This window comes from Ornithodoros turicata, chromosome 5, assembly GCF_037126465.1.
Source record: "Ornithodoros turicata isolate Travis chromosome 5, ASM3712646v1, whole genome shotgun sequence".
NCBI classification, from domain to species: domain Eukaryota; kingdom Metazoa; phylum Arthropoda; class Arachnida; order Ixodida; family Argasidae; genus Ornithodoros; species Ornithodoros turicata.
The window spans coordinates 62,769,954-62,777,226 of NC_088205.1; the positions used below are offsets into that span (position 1 = coordinate 62,769,954).

Genomic DNA, 7,273 nt, shown 5'->3' on the forward strand with positions numbered 1-7,273 from the left:
AAGGAACAAGCAGCACAACAGAAATTCAAACAGACATACCAGGTTTATTTCACGTTCAGACAGCTTGCACCCAGCCAAAACCGCACAACGAAAAGGGGTCTTATCCAGCGGATCACCGCTTTTATCCCTCTGCGTGGGGTACGCCCCCCTGGAGCACGGCTGCCCCCTATCGCCGTAACTCGTGGCGCTCTCTTATCGCCACACCCCCCCTCCCTTACAGGGTCATGAGGTCGTCCGACAGGTCTAGTACGGCGTCGTCCATGGCTGAAGAGGGGGCAGGCGGCGGAGGAGGGGGAGGCCTGGTCTCCACCAGAAGTTCGGGTCTGAGCCGCCTGAGGGTGGAGAGGGCTGTTGTCACGTCGTTGGCTGTCCGGGCGGCCTCCGTTCGGGCCTGGTGAAGTGGGCCCCGGCGGTGTGTCGGACGGTGCAGTTCGGGGACCAAGCAGAGCGGGCATAGGATCCGCTTCTCCTCCGCAGTGAGGGGCTGTAGGGGATCGGCCGGGTGGCGGTCGGTGAGCGTCAGACCGCGAAACGGAGCCGGAGTCTGTGTGGGGTCGTCCCCCCGGAGGGGCCTTGGCTGGTGAGCCCACCGTGTGCGGGATGCCCAGGAAACCGGCTGTCCGTGGGACACAACTGTCCAAGTGGCCACGGAGTGGTGCTGGGGTGGATCCGGATCCGGGCGGCTTCCGCGGGAACGGGAGCGGGCAGGTGCACGGCGGGCGGGATGCTGCGGACGTCGTTGCATCTGAGAGGAGATGTAAAGGGAAGCGGTGAGAAGGCGGCCTCAAACCGTGGGCGCCTGAGAAGGCGTCCCCCCAAAACAGATAGCGGAAAACTGTGGAACAGAAATCACACTACTAAAGCACTAAATCACAAGCACTATGCTTAGCGATGGAGATAGTGGCAGCTACGTGCGCCGCCTGCGGGGACGCAAGTTGTAGCGGCTGGACGCAGGTCCGGGAACGGGATCCGGGTCCAGGTCTTGGAGATGGTAAGACTTCAAGTCCGAGATGTGAACCGGCCCAGTCTCTTCGCCGGTGTCGCAGCGACGAAGCCTGTAAGTGAGGCCGGAGGAGCACGCACTTACCTCGAAGGGGCCATCCCACCTATCTGCGAGTGAAGCTGCAAAGCCTCGTGACGCATCACTTAGCGGGTGAGTCCGTCGAAGGACGAGGTCACCGACGCTGTAGGTGAGGTTCCAACGTCCACGGTTGTACTGGCGAGCCTGGTCCAACCTTGCGACGTCCAGGTTCTCCCGAGCCGTCCGGGCTGCATCGTCCAGTCGACTCCGGAGGTCCTCAGCAAACCTTGAATAAGGAGGCCGGGTAGCACCATCCCGGAGGCCCAGAGCATTCTCCACAGGAAAAGGGGCCTCTCGTCCCAAGTTCAGGAATGCCGGGGTGAATCCTGTAGACCTATTGACCGTCGTCCGCGTAGCGAACGCCAGCTCAGCCAGGCGAAGATCCCAATCACGGTGGTGCTGGCTAGTAAAAGCAACCAACATCATTTTCAGGTTCCGATTAACACGTTCGGTAATGTTAGCCTGAGGGTGATACGGGGAAGTCTTCTTATGCTGAATGCCTAAGACAGCGCAAGAATCTGAGAACACCTTACTTGTAAAGTAGGTTGCGTTGTCGGTGATCAGCTGTGCGGGAAACCCGAACCGGCAAAAGGTGTCGAGTAACTTTTCCCACACTCTCTGGGAAGTCAGTGTCCTGAGAGGAAACAGCTCAACCCATTTCGTGAAATGATCAGTAACCACGAACAAATACTGGTTACTTCTAGGACTACGGGGAAATGGTCCCATCACATCACAAGCAACTATCTGCCAGGGTCTATTGCTCTGAACAGGCTGTAAGCGCCCAGGGGGTAAACCACCACGAGGTTTCGCTCTCTGGCATACGGGACAAGTACGAACATACTTTGTTACATCCTGCCTCATTCCTGGCCATGTCGCAACACGACACAACTTTTCGTAAGTTTTCCTGCCGCTGCTGTGACCTGCCAAGGCCGAGTCATGAAAGTAACGTATGAAAGACTTACGCAACTTCCGTGGCACCACGACTCTGAACGGGGATGAGCCGTCGTCCTCATCCGCCTGGGGTATGTATCTGAACAGGATGCCATCCTCGCCCAGCAGATAGGAGTCGTGCCGTCCGTCAGTCGTTCCGGTGTCCGCCGAGTCTTGCTCAGCTATCCACTGCGACACCCGCTGACAAAGGCCGTCCGCTCTCTGAGCGTCTAGGAGCTGCTCTCTGCTCACGACCGTGCCCCAAGACGAAGATACGTCTCGTGCCACCTGTGCTGCTGCCAGAAGTTGAGAAGGCGCCTCGGTGCCTTCCTCTTCCCCCTCCGGTAGAGGCGCGCGGGACAGTGCGTCTGCTACCACGTTCGTTGAGCCCCGCCTGTACTCCACGTTGAAGGAGTAGCCTTGTAGCGTCAGGGCCCACCTGGCAAGTCGTCCAGACGGGTTATGGAGCCGCTGCAGCCAAGAAAGTGCCTGGTGGTCAGTCTGGACAGTGAAGGTACTGCCGTCCAGGTAAAGGTCGAACTTCCTGAAAGCGAAGATGATCGCCAAGCACTCCTTTTCCGTCACGGAGTAGTTCCGTTCTGCCGGATTCAGCGTGCGACTTGCAAAAGCCACTGGACAAAGAATAGCGTCATGCTCCTGCAAGAGAACTGCGCCAACACCATAATCGCTTGCATCTGTTTGCACAACAAATGGTTTGTTGAGGTCGGGCAGATAAAGCCTAGCCGTATCAGCGATTGCTTGTGATAGAGCTCGAAATGATCGTTCCTGCTCTTCTCCCCAATTCCAGCGCGTGTCCTTGCGCAACAACTGGTTAAGTGGCTGCGCTAGCTCGGCACAATTAGGAATGAATTGTCTGTAAAAACCAACCATACCTAGGAAGCGCTGCAAGGCTTTGACGTTACTGGGAACCGGAAAGTTCGTGATCGCCTTTAGCTTGTCGTCGTTAGGACGGATGGTCCCTCTGTCCACCACGAAGCCGAGAAGGCTGATCCTAGACGATGCCAACTGCACCTTGCGGGGGTTGATTGTTATGCCCGCTTCATTCATCCTTGCAAGGACGATTGAGAGGTGTTCCAAGTGTTCCTGAAAATTTCTAGAAAACACTACGACATCATCCATGTATGCCATTGCGAAATTGTACTTCGCATCTCCCAACACTGTATCCATCAACCGCTGGAAACTGGCGGGTGAATTAGACAGTCCGAAAGGCATTCGTACAAATTCAAACAAACCTCTATGACACGTAAAGGCTGTTTTTGGGACATCCTCCGGGGCAACTTGGATTTGCAGAAACCCTCTACTACAATCAAGCGTTGAAAACACAGTTGCATTGCCCAGGGAATACAAGATTGACTCAATGGACGGGAAGGGGTAAGAGTCCCTCACAGTTACTGCGTTAAGTCGACGGTAGTCGACGCATAACCTAGCCGTACCATCACGTTTCGGAGCCAGAACAACAGGAAATGCCCAAGGACTCTGGGACCTTTGAACTGCACCGGTTTGGAGCATTTCGTCAAGAGCAGTGTCTAACAAAGCACGCTTATGCACACTCAATGGTCTCGGATTACAACGCCAGGGTCTAGCGTTACCGGTGTCTATGCTATGCTGTAACACAGACGACTTACCCGGTTTTTCGGTAAAGATTCCGTCAAACTGCCGCAGTACTTGTTCAAGCTGACGGCGTTGCTCCTCGGGACCATGGAATGACCCCAAGACAGTCGGCAGCCCAGACGTTTCAACGGTCGCTGCCACAGCTTGCTGTGCTGTGCAGTGTTCCCGTGCTGCGGCGAAGCGGAAAAATCCCGACGAGCCGTGGTACACGTATCCTCCATTGGGCAGGTCCAGTACCAACTTCTGCCGGATGATGAAGTCTCTGCCCAGGATAACAGGAACTGCCAGGCCAGGAAGGTGCACGAAGCGCTGCTTTCGTCGTCTCCCATCCAAACGTACCCAGAGCACAACTGCAGCCTGTGCTGGAACGGCGTCATTAGAAGCAAGACGAAGAGTGACATCTGTGGATTGCAATTCCACATGCCGCGATACGCAATGCTCGTAAACACTATCCCCGATAAGGGAAAGCGTAGCTCCCGTGTCGATAAGGGCGATGTAATCTTTACCCAAAATTCGAACGGCGATGTTTGGTTCCTTATCCTCGATGTAATCTCGGACAGAAAAAGCAAGAGGCGCCAAAGCATCTCTTTGCGTTATCTTACCGCTTGCAAAGCTAGTTTTTGACTGATCAAGGCCACGGATAGTAACCGTCTGCTCGCTTTTTTCGCAACTTGCCGACGTCGTTGAGCGAGCATTCATGGACGCCGGCTGCGACCGTTTCCCGATGGCACATTACGGGTGTTCGGTCTTTGTCGCGGGCATTCCCGACGAAAATGGTCAGGGCTGCCGCAATTCCAACAGCCGTTGGGCGCTCGTGGCTGCGGGGGCGCAGGATGATGCCGCTCCCGCTGCCGTGGGGTTTCGCTAGCTGAAAGGCCAGGTTGACCGCGACTTCGGGGCGGGACGGGTCTGTCAAGGCTCGTTCCTGCGGGGATCGTCCTCTGGTCATAGAGGAACGGATCTAGGGCTCGGTGGGATGACTCCGCATTGTCTGAATTACGGGGGTTGTCACCCAAACCTGTTGCATGCAGGCGTTCGACCGAGGCGGCTCCTCCCGACCACGCGCAGCGCGGTTCCAAGGCTTGCTCTGGGGGCGGAGGGGGCCGGTATTGAAGCTCTGCCAGGAGGTCGCCTTGTATTGAACGAGCCTCCTGGGCCAACGCCTCAAGGGTTTTAAAGCGATGGGCTCTTAAGTAGGGCCGGAAGCGCGGGTGGCACTGACGGATCGCCCGTGCGACGCGCTGCTCTTCCGTAGCAGTGGGATCCGCTCTGCTGTACAGATCCTGCAATGCCCGAACGAATTCAGATAAGCTTTCCTCAGGATGTTGAGTACGCTTATGCAATTCCTCTAGGACACGGTATTCGTAATCCGGGGGAAGAAATTCGTTTTTGAACCGTTGCTGGAAGTCCTGCAAGGACGTAAACTCCGATTGCAACCGAAGCCAGCGGGCGGCGTCTCCGACCAAAGCAACCTGCAGGATGCGTTGGATTAGATCGTCGTCCGAAATTCCCATACCCGTCTGATAGGCGGTAAGGTCGTCCAGGAAATCGGCAACAGACTTCTTATCGGTGTAACCTGAGAAGGTAGGCACCGGTAAGTTGAGTCGTAGAGGTGCTTGTGCCTGGGGCGGCGAAACCGACCCGGCATCCAGGCGTTGAACCACCAACGAGCACAACTCCGTCATGCGTGACAGGAGTTCTGCCGTTGCGATGGCGTCTGACTGCGGCGAGGGCACCTTCGCCTTGTCAGCCATCAGCTCCGAGGGCTCGTCCACCGGGTGGGAGCTGAAAAACTCGAAGAAACACACGAAAAACGCACACACAAAGAAACAACAGCAATAAACTACAAACTACAACAAACTACTCAACTATACAAAAACTAGTACAACCAAACAGTGCAGCGTGTTCCCCGCCACGGAACAGACGGGCTCGAACCCCAAACGTTGGGCGCCAGTTGTGGAAACCTAAGTTCCCACAACCTCGGGGCGTCAGCCCGTCCGTTCCGTGCGCGAAGGAACAAGCAGCACAACAGAAATTCAAACAGACATACCAGGTTTATTTCACGTTCAGACAGCTTGCACCCAGCCAAAACCGCACAACGAAAAGGGGTCTTATCCAGCGGATCACCGCTTTTATCCCTCTGCGTGGGGTACGCCCCCCTGGAGCACGGCTGCCCCCTATCGCCGTAACTCGTGGCGCTCTCTTATCGCCACAATACAAAGTGCTTTGTACAATAATTCCTGAGCACGGAATTAATCCCGAGGCTGGCCAGTGATGTCACCCACGACGACAAGTCACATAACTGCCTTTAATACTTTTACACCCCATGGGCTGAGTTGTGAATTGAAAGAGCACTCTACAGAAGGATAAGGTGCACCTGACTTCTAGGATCTATGCTATGCCCTAACTCTTCAGACACCACATTTCTAAGTGGCAATATGTGCTCTGGTACCTCTTTTGCGTCTGCATAGTGTGCAACCACATGGCTACTGGAGCTTTCGTGTGCATGTTTTTGTGCGACGGTGTTCATTACAAACAATATCCAGATGTTAGACATAAAATACAGTAGTTTGTAGCGTACCACACAACGCAGCGTGACATGGGAGTGCGTGATTCAAAGAAAGCTTCTGGAAAATGCACAGAATCCCACAAAAAGTTTAAAATGTGATTTGTATTTCGTTTTACGTCTTTCGTCGTTACATACCATCGTCGACGCTGTTGCACATTGATAAATCATACGTAAAACTTGTCCCATAGCAGTATGCGGTTTCTCAAATACATAGCACAATTTTCCTGCAGTAATAAAACGCTGTCGGCACTTTCTTGCTGACACGGCTGTCGAAACGTCAGCCTCTACAATGGGCAAGTGCTGTAAAGGGGCTAACGCAGACGCGACTTGATACAAATTGTACGTGCTCACAAAACACAAACGACGAATTCCAGTCACAACATCGCACAGAGGTTGGTTCGCGAATGAGTTCGCAGCTGCTGCACTTTTTACTTATCGCGGAACGGTGGAACCCGGCTGTCCGCCATCTTCAAGCACAGATACGTGAAGCCGCGAGAAGCCGTAGCTGAAATCCACTGACAAGTACGAAGGCGCGTACACGTCACAATGCCCGTTCGGGCGCATTTACGTCATAAAAATGGCTGCGCCCATGTGTGTTTCGGAATGAATTACCTATTTTTTTGACATGGTACTGTACCGAACTGAGAGAATGAAGGTGTATTTTGGGGAGAGCTGGATGTGGGCTTTCAGAATATCACAACCGTTTCGACTATTTGGGATATCGGCATAGCTGACCTTTAATGAGCTTTTCTTAGTGGGCGTTTTTCCTCGGGAGTTAAAGCTGACAAAGGTGGTGCCGATCTATAAAAAAAGGTGACAGATCAAATGTCCATAACTATCGTCCCATTTCCTTGGTGTCTTCAATCGGCAAGGTGTTGGAGAAGCTTTTGCCGGTACGCCTAGAAAATTTCTTTGAGTCTAAACAGCTTTTTACTCACTTGCAGTTCGGATTTCGTAAAGGAAAGTCGACCTCTCTTGCGCTCGTGCACGCCACAGAAAAAAATAAGTCTAATATTGAAGCAAAATTAGTGACCACGGGTATTTTCGTCGACCTCACAAAA

At 53.9% G+C, this 7,273-nt stretch overlaps 1 long non-coding RNA gene across 1 annotated transcript; it reads right to left on the minus strand.

Annotated features, from left to right (window-relative positions):
* Nucleotides 1–463: 463 nt before the first annotated feature.
* On the minus strand, nucleotides 464–5,836 carry LOC135394563 (uncharacterized). Its single transcript, XR_010422936.1, has 2 exons — nucleotides 5,694–5,836; nucleotides 464–745 (listed from the first exon to the last, which is right to left on the minus strand). It is a non-coding gene; the product is annotated as an uncharacterized LOC135394563 (long non-coding RNA).
* Nucleotides 5,837–7,273: the final 1,437 nt, after the last annotated feature.